This window comes from Mus caroli, unplaced genomic scaffold (assembly GCF_978045245.1).
Source record: "Mus caroli unplaced genomic scaffold, Mus_caroli_1 scaffold_5, whole genome shotgun sequence".
In the NCBI taxonomy this organism is placed as follows: domain Eukaryota; kingdom Metazoa; phylum Chordata; class Mammalia; order Rodentia; family Muridae; genus Mus; species Mus caroli.
This window is the reverse complement of record NW_028227260.1, coordinates 121,790,454-121,809,915: the sequence shown is the minus strand read 5'-3', so window position 1 is coordinate 121,809,915 and position 19,462 is coordinate 121,790,454. Positions and strand designations below refer to the sequence as shown.

Here is a 19,462-nt window from a genome sequence, read left to right as displayed (position 1 = left end):
ATAGCCCTGGCTATAGAGAGTCTGTAGACCAGGCTGGCCTCGAACTCAGAAATCCACCTGCCTCTGCCTCCCAAGTGTGATTGATTATATCTGTAATCCCAACCCTAGAATGGCTCAAAGAGGATCACAAATTTGAGAGCTAAGTGGGCTAAAGAATGAGACTCTGTCTGAAAGTAAACAAGGTAAGAGACCATTGTGTCTACCTTTTCTGGGGAGAGAACAAAGCTAGTTGATTAAGCTCTTAACTAACTCTGTTCTCTCAAGATAAGAACTTGCAAAGTAGTCTGAGGCTAATCTGATACTAGTATCCCAAAACACGCCTCAAATTTACAGCACCCTCCTACCTCAGCCTCCCAAATGCTCAGATTACAGGTGTGAGCCATTATGCAACACTAACTCTCCTGGTATCTACTATTCAGTATCAAAGAATACAGTAAACTATGTATTAACGACCCTATTCAAAAGGAAAATCTTCAGGTAAGAGATTGCCAACGAAATTAAAGCTATTCCTTTCTTTTTAAAAAAAAAATCATTCACAAAACCCAGTCCACAAAGCCATAATACTTATACTGGAAAATAGAGCATTGGTTAAGTTAATGAAAAAAATGCACTTTAGGAAAAGCAAACCGAGAATTTTATTTCTTCACTGTCATTGCCACCAGAATATGAAAAAAAACCTATAATCTGTGAAAGACAAATACAGGAAAACAGTATGGAACTATAAACAAAAAAGCCCTGAGCATAAATATTAAATGTAGAAAACTACAAAAAATGCAAAGTACCTTGAAACTGTAACTCTATAGCTCCTTTTTTTATTCTCCAACAATCATATTTCAAGCTACAGTGATAACTAGTTAGGAGTACACTAAAAGTGCATTGTTAACTGGGACTATCCCTTTGCTATTTTATTCTCCCAACTCCCAAAATAGTGCTCCTCTAAATAGCAAACTGTACATTTTAATATACAGTTTGCTTTCAAAATTAATCTTTCAGCATCAAAAACTGAAGTATTCTATCTAGTATAAAGAACTGAAAGCAAAGTAAAAATGCTATATGCTGTTTACAGCATTCCAATAGGGCTGTGATGACATGTTAGGCATGCAGAATATCAAACATTGCTAAAGTAACAATGGCATATTTTCATCCCTAACCCTGTATTCCCAAAGAAATTTGAGCCTGATGCTAGGCTAAGCCCCAATTTTACTCATACAAATGATAAAAGAAATGTTCAATTTAATTTCATTAAAATTGTATTCACATTTGGACTTTAAAAATCCATAATCAACTTCAGTGCTGCCAAAAGTCCTAATTTGTTGGTTTAGTAGCTAGTTATTGAATCACCACAAGAAATCAAAGCTGATGCCACATTTTAACCATCTACTTACGAATATTTGCATAGGAATAAAAATTTGAAGCCAGGAAGCTGACTTCTCTTAATATCCTTGTAAAAGCTAATGAGCGTGAAATAATGATAACAGTTCAGAAATGTTTGCTCCCTGACTGGGGTTAAAATTTTTCTATAATTGTAATATTGGGGAATATACTTTACCAAACCAACACAAAAATAAAAATACTCATTGGTTTGGATTCCTTTCCTAACTTTAACACATACTCAAAAGGCATCTAACAGAGGAACAAAACAAGCTTGACACCGAATACCAGACTGTAGAAAGCAAGGCACTTACCTTGGACTCTAGGAGCAAATATACTAATTAAAGGAGATCAAGGGTCTTATTTTTAATTGTACTTTTACTGCTGATGGCAATATGAAAAAATGTTCTTAAAGGAAAACAATGAAATAGTTTTTCCTATCAACTTTCAAGTAGTTAGAAGAGGGGACTGTTGGGGAGGGTACATCATTTTAAATGTAAATACTCAATTTCCTATTGATTTTTAAAAAAAGAACCCTCTCTACCCTGTCTGTCTCGAATACCTTTTAATACTACAGTACTTCACAATGGGAAGAAATGGCTAGTTAGTCCATTCCTTTTCCAATCCACCTCTAGACCTAGTCATTAAACAGCAAACACTGAAGCTGAATTCAGCCATGTCAAGCTTCCTCCTGGAATGTTCCCTGTGGCACCCCAATCCCTTCACTGTCACTTACTCGGCTGCCAAAGCCCCTCCTATTAATAGTAAATCCCTCTCCTACTGACTCACAGCAGCTCCAACTTAATGAAACACACACCAAGAACAAGTTGTTAAATAGACAAATGGAATTTCCTATTAAAAAAAAAAACAATCAAAAGGAAAGCAGAAGCCCAGCACGTTCAGACTGTTCCATTTTAAGTCTTATCTGTAAGAATTTATGTTGTTTTCCCTGCAGGGCTTGTTCAAATATTTTCGAAACTTGGTATGCTAGGCATTATGTAATTTCCTACACACAAGCCTAAGTTTCCGTGTAAATAACTTAAGTAAATATAAAGAAGTCAACACACCAAAATGTAAAGACTTTGAAATCTCTCTTCCAAATTCTTTTTTCTCAACTACAGAAATTGTCAAGCAAACAGCAGAGTAGAATAAGTTACCAATGAGCCCTTCTGAACTCATCCAGCCACAATAATCAACTGGCGGCCACCACTCCTTTCATCTCTGGCCTCCTACTCTCCCTATCTTGAAAGAGAATGGAGGGCCGGTACTCACTAAGGACACTGAGGATAACATCAAGGCAACAAAAGTATCAAAGTACCATGCTAAAAAGTCAAAAATCTTACAGTGTTACTGTAGAAGCACCCTGCCCAACTCCTAGATAGCAATGTCAAAAAATTCAGTAAAAAATATTGAAATAACCACATTTACTACTCAATGAGTACATTTTATATTTTAAAAGGATAAATAGAAATGTGAGGTGAAATTAACTTAAATATTTCTAATTAGCAGGAATTCACGCACTTCATCCGAAAACGGAAAAAAACAGACGGATTTAACACAATGTGTCATGAAATTACAATTCAACCACTTGAAAAACCACTGAACACTTCTGCCTTAACTGGTCCTTCTGATCCCTAATTATAGATTGATATCAACAGAGAAAGAAAACCAGGCATTTTGATGTAAGTGGTTTAAAATGCTCAAAATTAACCCCACCGTTCATTGAGAAATATATGATATGAAAGCAAGACCAAACTACCTGAATTGCATGTTGTTAAACAGAAATGTATCCACTTTCCATGGCCATCAAAAAAAAAAAAAAAAAAGCATAATAAGTTCACATATACCCTTAAACGCAACGCACTGGGCTCCAGACAGAATTAGGAGACCGCCTCCTGCTTTTGCTCCTAACCAATACGCAGAGAGAGAAGGTTGGCAGGAAAGTGCTGCGAGGACAGTAACAAACACCAGCAAGCTCCCGAGCAGGCCCTGCTAGAGCCAGGAATGACGCACTTCGGTAACCCGACTCTTTCTCCCCTCCACCCCCCGCCCCCAGCAGCGGTGCTGACACCGCCAACAGCCCGGAGTAGGAAAAAAGACAACAGAAAAAAAGGCAATGCTTGGACCGCACTAGGTTTCATTAAGAAACCTCGATTATTCCTCTTTCGACACTAACCACCAGGACCAAACAGGAAAAGAAGCTTCGTGCTTAAGCAAGTCCCATCATGGTGGTTTAAGTCACTAAATTAAGCTGATAATGAGTCCAATCCACAGAGACATATATACAGGGTGTGGCTGCTGTGAAATACGGCGGTCCGTGGGAGAAAGGGGGTACGGAATTTACACTCCAGTGTGAAGGGAAGATGGGGTTTTACCAGGGTCGAGGAGGAGGCGGCCCGCGCATTTTAAGGAACCATTGCAAACCAACACAAGCGTCTCCTTTACTTAAACCTAGCCCCACAGATCAAAAGTTTCTGATATACATAGCATAGAAGCTGGAAATAATCATTAAATCAAAAAACACGACCCCCAATTTAAAAACTACATACAGAAGAAAGGAGGAGGGAGAGGGAGGGAGTAGGCAACAACATAAAAAAACATCCTAGGCCACGGAGGAGAAAGTCTCCCAGACCGGATGAAACTACTAATGCAATATTAAAAATTCAAGTCGAGCACCAAAACCCGAAAAAAAAAAAATCACACGAGAACCCATTACCGTTGAGGATTAAAAATAAAACGACATATAACACCAAGGAGAAGAAACTAAATGCCGAAAGTACAGCGGTTTATCAAAAAAATAATAATAAAAAAAATCAAAACTAAAGGCAAAACAAGACATTGTCGCGGCGGGAGGGAAAGGGGGAAAAAAAGGCCGAAATCAACAATACGTTTACAATTCTAGGCCAGAGGAAAATGGGAACGGGGCTCAAAGTTTTGCGGAACTACTTGATGCTGTTTCCCACACCTTCTCTCTCCCATGGCCCAGCCGACCCTTTTTCTCCTAAAATTGTAGTCCACAGATCTCCGGATACGTGAGAGAAGAAAAGAGAAAGTCGCCCTCAAGCAAGAATAAAAGTGTGGAGGGAAAACAGAGGCTGCCTACCTGGGGCAAGGATCAGCTCAGTTCGTGCCTTGAGAAAGACAGTGCGGGTGGGGGTGGGAACGAAAAAGCAGCACTAAAACTAAAACAAAAGTGGCGCCAAAACCCCCCAACAAACAGCCTTCCACTCCCGCCCTTCCCCCCCCTCCGCCCATGCCAGGCAGGCAGGGCCCCCTTCGGGGCAAGCTCTACGCGCTGGGGACCGACGCCGCCGGACCCCAAACGATTTCGAAAATTGGTGCCCTAAGAAAACTGACCGAAGTCGGGGCCTCGGGAAGGATGGAGAGATCGATGCCAACCGCTTTGCCCAAGCAGTTCCCCCACCACGCGCTGGAGATGATGGGGCGGGGGAGAGAAGCCGAGGGGCCCGTCACATGAATGTTGTTCCCTCTCTAGGAAGGGAGGAAGAGAGGGAGGGAGGGAGGGAGAGAGGGAGGGGAGGGAGGGGAGGGAGGGGAGAGGAGGGAGGGAGGCAAGGAGGGGAAGGGAGAGGGGAGGGGGGACGAGGGAGGGGTGTGAGCAGAGTAGATTTTCCCTCGCCTCCCTCGGTCCGAGGCCCAAATAGACACAAACGAGCCCGCTCGGCCTCCCCTCCCCCCGGGTTCCCAGCACCACCATCTTGCTCGCTTCCTTCCCCGCACCACCACGGCGCGCTCTCCCACCGCCACCACCACCCCCCCTCCCCGCCACCACACGCCACCGGGCCGTGGCCTCCCCGGGTTTGCCCCTTTCTTCTCCACCCGTTCCCCCCGAATCCCGGCTAGGGATGGCACCCCCACCCCACCTCCAGTCTGGGGGGCTCTCGTCCCCCTCCACGGGCTGCTTAAGAGGCCCCGGGAGGAGAGGAAGCGAGCGAGCAGGCTACGCGGAGGCGCCGAGCCTCCATCTTGCGCCGCTGCGCGTTCTCCATTTTGGGCCACCCGTGGGGGGGGGAGCCCCCTCCGCCGAGGTCCCCGGGGGAGACTTGGGCGAGGGAGGCGAAGGGACAACCTTCCAGCGAGGGGAGTGGGAAGGGAGCGTCCTGCGCTAAAAAAGCGGCTCCGGGAGGAGGGAGGCGGGGAGGGGACGCAGGGGGCGACTGCAAGTTCCTTGGAAGTGTTGGGGTAGCGACTTGGGGACGGAGAGGACAGGCAGGGGGTGACGCGGGACCGGGGCGACGCTGGCTCGCTCCCCGCCCGGACACGGCCACTCGCTCGCTCGCTGCCCCGCGCGGGGCCCCCTACGAGGCCGCGGCCCGGTCCCGGAGCGCCCGGCCTTCTCGACTCCCTCCCGGTCGGCCGCAAGCTCTCTTCGCCCGATCGCAAGCACACACACCTCACGGTGGGCCGCGCGCCCTCCGGGTGCCCCTCCAAACTTCTAGAAGCTTCGCCTCCGCCATTTTATAACTTACCTCCCCCCTCAGCGTCTACAGAGGCAGCAAGGAGACTGTTGGCCTCCCCCACTCCTTCCTTCTTTCTCAGGCCGGGGGCTTCTTCACCCCTGGGCTGGTACAAGATATTTTCCCCCTTCCTCTTCTTTCCACCCTTGAGTTCTACTGAGGGACGGAAGCTCCCGCGGGTCTAGAGCCGTGGGGGGGTTTGAAAGTGGCGGTCGGATCCGGCGGGGTGCTTTTTTTGTTTTGTTTTGTTTTTTTCTCTTTTTTCTGTATTTTTTTTCTTTTTTCTTTCTTTCTTTTTTTTTTTTTTTTTTTTTTTTTTTGGTGGCGCTTCGGGATTGTTTGGGGTGTTCGCTCTTCGGCGATTTGGAGGCGAATGGAACGCGCAGGCGCCATCTGTCGGCCGCGAACCCGCGGCCCAGCTCCTGTTGGGAGGCAGCGGCATCTAGCGGCGGCGGGCGGCCATTGCGGCGCGCGCCACGCAGCCCTCCCACCAGCCAGCCTCCTCCCCGTGTCGCCGACCAATCGCCGCCGCCGGACTCCCCGCTTCCGCGGCTCGGACGCCTCCTGTGAACAGGGCGCCCGCAGGGGCGCGCCGCCGAGTGGGGTAAACAAGCTGGCGTGCCCGCGCCTCTCTTACTCAGCCGTTGGGACGCGCTTCCGCCCTGCGCGGACTGGCTGGGGGCCCACGGCGCCACCGAGGAGGTCGCCGAGAGGCCGGCGACAGTGTCCACTGGAGCCCCGCCGTGGGAATTCCGGGGCTTCAGCGAGCCGATTGTCCGGCTCCCCGCCCCCTGGCAGCCCTGCAGGCTAGCAGCACCCTTCGGAGCTCTCCAACACAACCCACCCCAGTAAAGGGCCACTTGGTCCTTGTTCCCAGATCCCTGATTTCCTCACGTCCTTTCCAACACTCCTCACACTTCCTCCCCCAAAGACCCAACTAGGCCACTTGATCCCAACGTAAATGGATAGCTTGGCAATTTTGCTTGCTTTCTTTTTTCCTTCGAGTATGGTTTAAAGATTAATTCTCTTTACCAGGAAGACTACGGGGGGGGGGGGGGAATTACATATAATTATACATATATATGTGTATGTGGATATATAGATATAATTTTCAACTGACTATTCCTGTTCCATAAAAATGCGAGCTCCATACTCAAATTCTACTAGACTTAGGGAGCTGGACTACTAGGCTAATTGGCCGCTCAGCCGGTTTTATAGGTGACTTTTGGGGGCGGAAGAGGAGATGGGACCAAAGTGGCGTGAAATCCACGTGCAAGGACAGGGTTGGCAGGGGACCTGTGGAGATTACTAGACACTCACTGCTGCCTTGTGTGGAGGCGGCCTTGCCACATTGTTAACAATTACAGTTCTTTGTACTTCCTCATAGCCCTCCCACAAGTATTTTGAAGTACAGAAAGACCTTTTGCACCCTGTCCAACTCCCTTGACTCTTTATCATCCTTGGGTGTTTATTGTGAGGATATTTTTTCTTCTTGTCACTTCATTTCCAGTCCACCCTACATGACCTTTGCCTAGAGCACTGTATGCGGGGGTGGGGGACACTCAGGAATGGTCTGTCCCTGCCAAACTTCTCTTCTCCTAGGACAGGAAGGGAACTATTAATTACAGTGTCTCCATTGCTGTTACAGAACTTCCTAGCCGCCTAAAATAGACTCAGATTAAGTAGTATTTGTTCCATTTGTTTTACATATGGATTTAAAATACCTTCCTCAGTATTAAATTGTTTCAAATAAGTAATAAGACTAATGAAAATTATTATGAGCTGAGGAAATGGTGACATTACACCCAATCAGGAATCGCAGGGCATTCCTGATGCAATATAATGATGACTTTCAGTCCTGCAATTCTACTCCATGTGTGTGGTCTATGTCTTAGTAGGTCTTCTCCCATCCACTGATCTTACTGGTCAGTTTCCTTGGAACTTCAAGAGTTATGGTATAGTTAATCAAGTGAGCAGAAGCAACTAAATGTCAACAAGAAGTAACGCCTTAAATGTTTTCGCTTACCGGTGTAGCATCGGAGGGGAACAGCATTCAAACCAAAGTGTCCATTTCTCTTCTAAACCAATTCTTTGCTAGAATTCTGTGACGTTTTCGACAAACTGAAGTTACAAAATGGCGCGGCTTAATAGGGAGCATAGAAAGTTTACAGTTAAAACAACATTCAACTGGAAGTAATAGAACAATTGGGCTGTGTGGCAAAGAGTCTTACAGTAACTAATAGTTCGTTTGTGTCCGTTCTAAGGAAATGCCTGTTTTAGTAGTAACTGGAAACTTGATGTCCTGTTCCAAACAGCACACCATATACTTTCCCGTACGTTTTAGAAATTTAGGTTCTGAGTTGTCTGCTTTAAGTCAAATTGAAAGGTTCCTCTTGAAATTTGCTTTCATTTTGAGGAAAACACTGCTGAAAATTAGTAACTGTGGCATAACATCAGAAATTTACTTCGTAGCAAATTTCTACTAATATTCAGCAGCATTTACAGTTGGCTCTTTTTTGCTGTCTTTCTTTCAAAAGAAGTCAAGCCCCAGTATCAAAACTCTCAATCTGCAGGGCGTGGTGGCGCACCCCTTTAATCCCAGCACTTGGGAAGCAGAGGCAGGAGGATTTCTGAGTTCGAGGCCAGCCTGGTCTACAAAGTGAGTTCCAGGACAGCCAGGGCTACACAGAGAAACCCTGTCTCGAAAACAAAAAAAACCTCTCAATCTGTTCCTTCAAGGATCCTAAGAATTAACGTTTATTTTGTATAGGACTAAAAGAACGAAAATTCCTTTCAGTAAAGGTGTCACTTATGTCAAACTGTCTTTTGGTGGTGATTCTTTTGTTTGTTTGTGGAGGGTTTGGGAGGGGTTGGTTGGTTGGTTGTGAGACAGGAATTCTTTGTATAGCCTGGCATGTAAAATTACCTTTTGATTTTTTTTCGCTTTTCAAGACAGGGTTTTACTATATAGCCCTGGCTCTCCTGGAACTTGCTCTATAGACTAGGTTGGCCTTAAGCTCAGAGATCTTCCTGCATCTGACCCCCAAGCTTTTGGCTCAAAGGCGTGTGCAACCACAGGAAGCACTTACAACTATCTGAAACATAATTCTATGTAACATGTCCATAATTTGGAAACAGTCACAGGAAGATTTATATTTAATTTAGATTTTAACAAAGATTATCTGTTAGAATGTAATGTAGTCTGTACATTTCTAGTTATCAGAATAATTTTGCATCAGAAAGTGTCATATCCATGACACAGTACCAAAAATTTATAGTCGTTTACTATTCAACTTTCCTATTCCAGTATTTATCAGGCACCTAACATGGTTACTTTGAATATATTATCATGGATATATTACACAATTAATTCTCAAATTCCTAACATTGTCCTAAACATGAAGCCTAATGATGAGTGCAATTGAATCCACAGAAATTTGAAGCTACATCACAATATCATAAACACAGACAAAATATAAACAATAAGCTACGAGAAAATATTTCCTACATAAATGACATGGCTAGCATAGCATACAAGGGATTCAAGTTAGTAATAAAACTCCAGTAGAAAAATATGGACAAAGGTTATGAACAGTTGAATTACTAAAAAATATTGATACTAATGAATATATAAAACAGTGTTTAACTGAGCTGGGCAGTGGTAGTGCACACATTTAATCCCATCACTCTAGAGGCAGAGGCAGGCAGATCACTGAGTTCAAGGCCAGCCTGATCTATAGAAAAAAGCAAAAAGTTCAATGATAGAATCTTGCTTAGCATAAATGGGGCCCTGGGTTGGATCAATAGTACTAAGAAAATATTCTCTACTTCTTTTTTCTTTTAAAAAATATAAAGAGATTTTAAAACGTGGGAAAATATATATATATATACACATGTATATTTTTAAGATTTGTTTTTAATTATGTGTCATGCTCTTACTTTTAATAAGTATATTATTATGTAGGTAAATTTTTGAGATTACATTGGTCTGTGTGTGTGTGTGTGTGTGTGTGTGTGTGTGTGTGTATTTGGTGTGGATTTACACTACAATGCGTATGTGGAGGTCAGAGGACAAGTTGCAGAAGATAGTTCACTCTGTGGTATCCAGGGATCAAGCCAAAGTCATGAGGCCTGGCAGCAGGTAGCTTTATCCACTAAGCCATCTTGCCAGTCCTTACATGAGTTTTCATATATCATGCACCAAAAAAAAAAAAAACAAAAAACAAAACAAAACAAAAGAAAGGAAGGAAGGAAGAAAGAAAGACAGTTTAACACTTTCTTTTAGTTTTGTTTTTGTTTGTTTGTTTGTTTGTTTGTTTGTTTTGAGTGGGGAGGCATGTTTTGTTTGTGACAGGTTCTTGCTACATACCCCAGGCTGCTCTGAACTCATGACATTCCTCTTATCTGTGATTTCCAAGTGCTAGGTTTATAGGCACATGCCACCACACACAACAGTTTGTCATTTTCTTATGTACCTAGCATATATGTTTACATGGAAATGTTCATAGCAACTTTATTTCAGGTAAGGAAAAATAAACAACTGAGATATTCATCCAATGGTTAAATGGTTAAACAAAGTATGTTCACATACAGAATATTACTCAGAAATTAAAATGAAGCATTGAAAGCCAGGCATGGTGGCGCACGCCTTTAATCCCAGCACTCTGGAGGCAGAGGCAAGTGGATTTCTGAGTTCAAGGCCAGCCTGGCCTACAAAATGAGTTCCAGGACAGCTAGGGCTATACAGAGAAACCCTGTCTCAAAAAAAAAAAAAAAAAGAAAAGAAAGAAAGAACCATTAATTCACGGGGAAATGTAAATGATTCTCAAAGGCATTGTGCTTAATATATCTATACATACACACATAACAGTGATCAGGGCATTATTGTTATGGTTACTATCATTAAACAAAGCTGTATAAAGGGTACATGAAAAAATTCTGTATTATTTTTGCAGGAGTTTCTGAGCACTATGTCAAAATTTTTAAATATAATAAAACTATTCAGCCAGACACAATGGTGCATATGTTTACTCAGGAGCTTGGTATAAGAGAATTGCTTGAACCCAGGAGTTGAGTTCCATATATCCAAGATCTTGTCTCAAAAAAATTCATACTGATAAAAAAGAGACAAAAATCTCATTAGTGGAAAGATAAGTACCCTATATCAAAGAAATAACTCAAATCTCTAGTTTACAGTCATTTTTGTGAACTTAGATATATAACTAATTCCCAAGATCCCTTATCATTCATTGTATGACTAAGAGCCTGGTGGTGCTGCAATACTTAGATTAGAACTTTGACCTGTGGCATCAACAGGAAATTTTCATACCTATAAGCCTGATCTAAAACAAATGACTAACACTTTTTAAAGACATCTTAAATGCCATATTGCTGTATTTTCTGATTCTTTTTACTTTGAATAACATGCAATCATTCTAATGAGTTCATGTAACTGGAGGTATATTTATATACTTAAGATTAAATCATTCTCTCAACCCACCTTTTATCTTCCTCCTCTTTTTAAACTCTAAGACAGGATCTCTCTTCTCTTTGTAGCCCTGGCTGTCCTGGAACTTGGAAAAGTAGACTCAGCTGGCCTCAAACTCAGCGAGATCTGCTTGCCAGTGTTGGAATTAAAGACAAGTACCTCCATGCCTAGCTTTTTCTTTTTCTTTTCTTTTTTTCTTTCCTTTCTTTCTTTCTTTCTTTTTTTATTTTTTGATGGGGGAGAGGTCAGTCTTATCCTAGCATGTCAGGTCTTAGGGCTTAACCTCAGTGATCAGCGTTGGCAGCAGAGTTCTTAAAAACTGAGGTGGGGGGCTGGTGAGATGGCTCAGTGGGTAAGAGCACCCGACTGCTCTTCCAGAGGTCCAGAGTTCAAATCCAGCAACCACATGGTGGCTCACAACCATCCGTAACGAGATCTGGCACCCTCTTCTGGAGTGTCTGAGGACAGCTACAGTGTACTTACATATAATAATAATAAATAAATAAATCTTTAAAAAAAAACTGAGGTGGGGAGGGGAGTGGGGGGGTATGGGGGACTTTTGGGATAGCATTGGAAATGTAAATACCTAATTAAAAAAAAAAGAACTGATTATCTCTTACATCCAATACATCTCATTTCACATCTGCATTACAGTAATAGTCCCACATCCAGTTTCTTTCTTTTGCATCAGATTCAATACTGATCAGATTGCCGTCTTTTATGCTCATTAAAGTGTTCCCTTATTTATTCATTCAATTACATAGAACTCACTATGTAAACCTGTCATGACCCTCAGACAAAGATCTACCTGCTTCTACCTCCCAGATTCTGGAATTAAAAGCATGCATCGCCACATCCAGCTCAAATACGTAATTTCTTATTGGCCCACATTGCTTACATTCCTGCTTCTATAACATCTAAGTGTATCTGGAATCACCAGAGGCACAGGTGTGGTGGCGCACACCTGTAATCCAAGTACTGGAAAAGTGGAGGCAGGAAGATCTGGAGCTCAAGGTCAGCCAGTACGACACAGCAAATTCAAGGCCAGCCTGGGCTATGTGAGACCCCCTGTCTCAAAACTTAAAATAAAAACAAACACCACACCTAGGGATCTTCCTTAAATGCCAATTTTGTTTTGAGAAGTCTGAGATTCCTGGGAAATTTGGGATTCTACATAGTCAGCAATTTTCCAGGACACACCTATACTGGTGGGCTAAAGCCCATCTCTTTTTTTTTTTTTTTTTTTTTTTAAGGTACCAGCCAACTCCCCAGACGCCTCTGGAGCTGAAAGGCCTCAGATAAACCCTTGAGGCCAAGACCTGATGCAACCAACTTGGTCCGAGGCAATTCTTTTTTTTTTTTTTTTTTGGTTTTTTCGAGACAGGGTTTCTCTGTGTAGCCCTGGCTGTCCTGGCACTCACTTTGTAGACCAGGCTGGTCTCGAACTCAGAAATCCGCCTGCCTCTGCCTCCCAAGTGCTGGGATTAAAGGCGTGCGCCACCACGCCTGGCTTGGCAATTCTTAAAGAGAGGCTAAAGCCCATCTCTTGAGAAGTAAGGGCTAGAATAACAAAGTATAAAATCTTTAGGGTATTTCTCAGTACCCCCCACACTCATCCACATTTCATCACTCCTCATGGTGAACTTTGATGGAGTAATCTCTCTATTGTTCAGTTTTCTATCCCCTTTCCTTAGCACAGAGAATAAGTACTCAAACAGTAGTTTTGAAATGTTACTGACTGTGTTAGGAAAGAGGAACCTTTATACACTGCTTAGTGTGTGTGTGTGGGGGGGGGCACACACTGATGCGCAACTATAGAAATCAGCATGGTTCCTGATTGAACTAAAAGTACAACTGCCGTACCATCCAGCCATAGTCCTCCTGCATATTCATCCCCTAGTTCCATCCATTCTCCAAAAGATGAAGTCAGTATCAGTACACTAAAGACATACTTGCACATCCATACTTATTGCTGCACAGTATTCACCAGAGCTAAGAAACAGAGCCATCCTAGATGGCCAGCAATCAATAAATGGATAAAGAAACTGTAATGCCTGCACATGATGGAGTTTTACTCAGCCATATATAAAACGGTGAATTGTGTATTTGCAGGGAAATGGGTGAAACTTGAAATGATTGTGTTAAGCAATGTAAGGTAGATTCAGAAATAGAGCTATCATGTGATTCTCTCACTCACAGAATGTAGATACAAGAATGTATGTGTGTTCTGGGCGGTGATGATGCACACACTTTTAATCCCATCACTTGGGAAGCAGAAGCAGGCAGATTTCTATGAGTTCAAGGGCAAGGTGGTCTACAGAGGGAGTTCCAGGACTACACAGAAAAGCCCTGTCTCAAAAAATGGTGTGTGGGGGGGGAATAGAGAAAGAGAAAAAAGAATGTGTGTGTGTGTGTGTGTGTGTGTGTGTGCATTATGTGACATGTATGTGTATGTAGACAAATAGAGAAAAGGACTATGAAAGTAAAAGATCTTACAGAGGAAAAGAGAGTAATGGAATGAAAATTACATAAAAGCAGAAAAGAGAACTATTGCAGGGGACAGAGGACCGGCAACGGCTTTAGAGAAGGGCAGTTGAGGGAACAGATAAGGAAGTATAATGATAGGTATTTGTTGAAAGTCTGAGGGGATACATAGTTCAGTAGCAGAATGCATGATTATCAAATGGAACGGTCTGGGTCAAATGTCTTAAGACCAAAAGCCATTTACATAGGTGGGCACAAATTTGTTGAATGACTGAAAGAATGAATTAGTAAACAACTACTCCCTGCTCATATGCCACATCGTTTCATTTGGTTTGATAAAAATATCTAAAAAGTGCCATGGATGCAACCCGGGTATCTTGTATGTCCCGCAAGCACTTTACTAATGAGGATCATACTCAGCCCTTAGCCAAACATTGTAAGCAAAGCAAATTACCAAAGCAAATTACCTAGTACTTTCCAAGCATTTTCCACCACTTCACTCCAACTCTTTCTCTTTCCTTTTCTAAGATTTTCAGCATTCAATCTTGTCCGAGCTTAAATTACTAATTTAAATATGGAAATCATGTCTCTCGTTTTGGAAATCATCTCCCTACCAGGTTGGAATTTCTTAATTCATTTTTTATAAGAAATATTAATTTTATGTGTATGAGCACTTTGACAGCAGTGTGTGTGTGTGTGTGTGTGTGTGTGAGAGAGAGAGAGAGAGAGAGAGAGAGAGAGAGAGAGAGAGAGAGAGAGAGAGAATACACATACACACAACATAAAAGCCTGTTGCCCAAAAAGGTCAGAAAAGGACATCAGGTCCCCTGGAACAAGAGTCATGGATAATTGTGAACCACTATATTGTTGCTGGGAACCAAACTTGAGTCCTCTCCAAGAGTAAATACTCTCAACAAATGAGCCATCTCTCCAGTCCCCCTACAAGTATTTTTTTTAATGCCTCACAAATATTAATATAATAGCAATTGTGGTGTTGCATTTATTATAACTATTCTGCCTAATATAATGTTAGCATATGGTAGAAAATCAATAATTTGTTACTACAGTGAAATAAGAAAACAAATAATAATCTAGGTTAACACTTTAGAATGTTTTGCCTTGGGCTGGTGGCACACGCCTTTGATGCCAGCACTCAGGAGGGAAAGGCAGGCAGATCCCTGAGTTCAAGGACAACCTGATCTACAGAGTGAGTTCCAGGACAGCCAGGGCTAAACAGTGAGACTCTGCCTAAAAAATAAGTAAATAAAATAAATAAAATTCTGCAATGATGACAGTTTGTATAACCTGTGCTGTCCGATGTGGAAACCATATGTTATCATAGAATACAACACTTAGAAGGTAGTTAGATTAGCTAAGGGATACATTTTTAATTAGTTTTAATTAAAAGTTAAATGTAAATAGTCACATGTGGCTAGTGGCTACTGCAATGCCTATCTAGAGACTCCAGGTTGCAGTGTTTTTTCAATTGAAAGTATTTACTGAGCAGCCCATGTGGCCCAGAGGGTGTGAAAATGAAGAATACTTGAATTGGAGGAGGTGCTTGACCTTAGGTAGTTTTGAATCTGTCAAAAGAGACTACAACTCGTCAATCCAAACAAGAGTTACGGAAGACTGATAACATAGGATGTGCACAAAGAAGAATGTGGCAAGAGTCCCAAAAGGAAGGTAAGAGTTCAGGTGGCGTAGTATTCATTAAACAAACATACATACAGCATTTGCCCAGGAAGGAGTGACAACAATAGTGTAAAATGAAAACTTAATGTTCCTCTTCCCAAGCAAGTCTGAGACCTTTGTAGTTCATTGGGGCAGTGGGGAATAGAGGGCAGGGAGAGCTGTTAAAAAGAACTCAAAGCAATTACACAGTACTGGTGGGAATGGATAAAGCTTAACATGTTCTGGTGGGAATGTAAACTAGTCAGCCACTACAATATAAGTATGTGGATTTCTAAAAAAAAAAAATAATAAAATGAAATTAGATTCTCCATATGATCCAGCTAGACCACTCCGAGATACAGCTGGATTCCAAAGGACTCAAGTCATCAACATACCAAGGATACTTGCACATACTTGCCGGAGAGGCAGGCGGGAGGCCCAGTCACTAAGGTTATCTGCAGCACTAAGGAAGGAACGTGGTATTCTAAGAACAATAGCTAAGGAAGCCGAACAGTTAAGATATCATTTTAGAACGGCCTCTCTGCGTGCTGTACGGGTAAAGCTGAGACCGGAGTTAGGCTGAAGTAAATAAACGGCAGTGTGTGGTACTTTGAATGAGAGCTGTGCCCCATATGCAGCTCAGGTATTTGAACTCTCTGTCCCCAGTTAGTAGTGCTGTTGGGAGTGGTTGAGGCTTTATGGCCTTGCTCAGAGACATGCAGCCTTTGAGAGCTCCGATGCCTTGTCCTACTTTGTGGCTGACTCTGTTTCATGCTGGTCGTTGAGATGTAATTTCTTAGCTTTCTGCTCTTGCCACCATGCCGGCCACTTGCTACCATAGCTCCCTATCATGATAGACTCTTAACCCTCTGGAACCCAAATACACTCTTCCTTCCATAGGAAGTAGTTGTAGTTCGTTAGAGCAACAACAACAACAACAAAAAGTAACTAATACGTGGTGGTAAAATGTACTCCGTTTCAATAGGGTAGAGTGCACTTTATAGCATGAAAACAAATGGAGACTTATGGGCTGGGCGTTGTAGTTCCATGGTAGAGACCGTATGCACCGTGGGCATTCTGCTCTCTGCACCACAAAAGTGGGGTGGGGTAGCTGGATTAGGATCGGAGAGATGGTTTAGCATTTGCTTTTGCTACTCTTGCAAAAGACTCACCAACCAGGTGGTGGCACACAACTCTCTAGACCCAGTTAGTTCCACAGGATCTGACACTCTCTTCTTACTTCAGGGGCACAAGGCACAAATGAGGTCCACATACATACATGCAGTTGAAGCACACACACACACTCAAATAATAATAATAAACCAAATCTTTGTTTCCTCTACACAGAGGAAGTGAGGTTTTTAACAACTAAACGTGTCTGTAAGAAGCACATCCTACACTGCTTCAGGTCTGCACATTTTAAAAAAATCTGAGCTGGGCGTGGTGGCGCACGCCTTTAATCCCAGCACTCGGGAGGCAGAAGCAGGAAGATTTCTGAGTTCGAGGCCAGCCTGGTCTACAAAGTGAGTTCCAGGACAGCCAGGGCTATACAGAGAAACCCTGTCTCGAACAACAACATCTTCTGATTAAATTATTTGAGAAATACTTCTCAAAATAATTGACTACAATTCCCACCTAATTCTCTAATCACTCAATGCTGGCAGTGGTCCTACTTACGAGTATTTAGTTAAACACAACTTGGAGTTCACTTACATAGAAAAATGACATGTGTGTTATTTTTAGTGTCAGTTTACAATAAACAGTTACCAAGGGAAGACTAATTATTTTACAGGTACTATTTTGGCCCGGGACTTTTTTTTTTTTTAATAGGGTCTAGTACAGCCCAGGCTGGCCTCGAATTCACTATGCTTTTGTTCTTAAAGAAATGACAATCACAACAAACAAATGAAAAAAATATTCAACTTTACTAGCTGTCAGAGAAATTGCACATCAAAAATTGCATTGAGATTCCATCTCACCCCAATAAGAATGGCAGTTGTTAAGAAAACAACACATGCTAGTGGGTTTGTGGACAAAGGGGGAACTCTTACATACTGTGGGAGGGAAATATAAACCAGTCCAGCCACTCTGGAAGTCCATATGGATGTTCTTGAAACAACTAAAAATAGATCTACCACGTGGTCCACTTGTGGATTATTACTCAAAGGACCCAAACCCACATGTCACAGAGATTCTTGCACATCAATGTCTATTGCAACTCTATACATAATAGCTATGTTATCAAACCGAACTAGGTATGCAATAAAAGAGGATATATATGGAAAATGTAGTATTTGTTAGAGCAAAGCTTCCTCTATAAAGGGGATGAGGCACACCTCATATATCGTAATTTTGGACATTCTTTAAACTGGTAAACTAGTTTGTAACAGCCTCCAAGGTAGGGTGAGCCAATAGGATTAATTTCCTAGGCCAGGCAGTGGTGGCGCACTCCTTTAATCCCAGCACTCAGGAGGCAGAGGAAGGCGGATTTCTGAGTTCAAGGCCAGCCTAGTCTATAGAGTGAGTTCCAGGACAGACAGGGCTACACAGAGAAACCCTGTCTCAAAAAACAAAACAACAAAAAAGGATTAACTTCCTAACAGATTGCATTGTACTTTATCTAGTGCGTTCCCTAATCTGCTAAATTTAGAGACTCCTAGCTTCTAAACTCAGAGACGTCTACCTTCTAAAGTCTATCAATGTAAAGAATTCCCCTGCTCTGAGAGCTGCCACTGGATACTTTATTCCTCCTATGTGAATGGCCAGTGGTAACAGATCTGATCAACTGAAACCCATCTCAGCACATCTCTCTACTGAACCTGAAAAGAATCTTGATTATTTAAAACTAGATATGTGCACATACATATAAATACACAATCTATATGTATACATGCATATATATGTATGTATGTATGTACGTACGTACGTACGTATATGTGTGTGTGTGAATTTTTTCAGCCATAAGAAAAAATGATGCTGTGTAGTTTTCAGGAAAATAGGGTCAACTAGAGATAATCACATTAAATAAAGCCAGTCTTAGAAAGGTATCATTTCTCTCATTTGTAGTTCCTAGATTTTATAGCAATACACAAAATAACATGTATATATGGAAGTAGAGATAAAACTAACTAGGGTGACGGAGGACTAAGGGGAAGGTGAGAAAGGGAAGAGAGTCTGGTATGGGGAAATGTGCTCAATATACAATATTGTACAAAACGTATCATTTTGGAAGCAAAATCATAGGTGATTCTTAGCCAGCACAGGCCCTTGTCACCCCCAACCCCAAACCAAGCATATTTTGCTTATTTCCCTACAATACTAAAAGGAATGTGCTTAAAATGAGCATGTCCCATGAAGCACCAGAAAGACTCTTTTATTGACATACAGACAAGCTTTTAAATCAAAGGTCATAGTAATAACTAAGAGACACAAATAGCAACAAAGACTACTTGAATTTAAGTGCAGTGTTTGTTCCACGTTAACTACCAACATTAACTAAAATGTTCAAACACCAGAAGCACTGTCAGCATGTTTGCTGTTTGATGATAACACCTCTAATGTTAGACACTAGAAATTAATGTGGTGGAAAGATTAAGAGGTGTGAAGAGAGGATGAGTGGGTATTTGCCAAGTACAAGAGGGCTAGAGATAGAAACTTCTGAGAAAATAATATATTCCCAAATCCAGATAATACTCAATTTTTATTCTTGTAAACAGCCATTCAGGACTGTTGCAGTTTGGTCTTTTACTATGCTACATACTGGCTGCTCCCAAAACAGCACTTAACCCCAGGTGATGCTATGTGACCTTGTCCCCCAAGTTATCCTTGATTGGTGAATAAAGAGGCTGACAGTCAATAGCTGGGCAGAAAGATGCAGACAGGGATTTAGGGCTCCCAGGATTGGGGTTGGAGGAGAACCATGAGGTGGAGAGAGAAGAAGGGGACAGAGGAGAAGTTGCCACAGAGT

The 19,462-nt window shown here is 42.3% G+C and overlaps 1 protein-coding gene across 2 annotated transcripts in view; it reads right to left on the bottom strand.

Annotated features, from left to right (window-relative positions):
* Positions 1–4,863, bottom strand: part of Stag2 (STAG2 cohesin complex component) — a 130,810-nt gene extending 125,947 nt beyond the window's left edge. For both annotated transcript variants that reach the window (XM_029473466.2, XM_029473471.2), the window contains exon 1: positions 4,729–4,863. The gene's annotated coding sequence lies outside the window, so the exon portion shown is untranslated. The remainder of the gene's footprint in view (positions 1–4,728) is intronic.
* Positions 4,864–19,462: the final 14,599 nt, after the last annotated feature.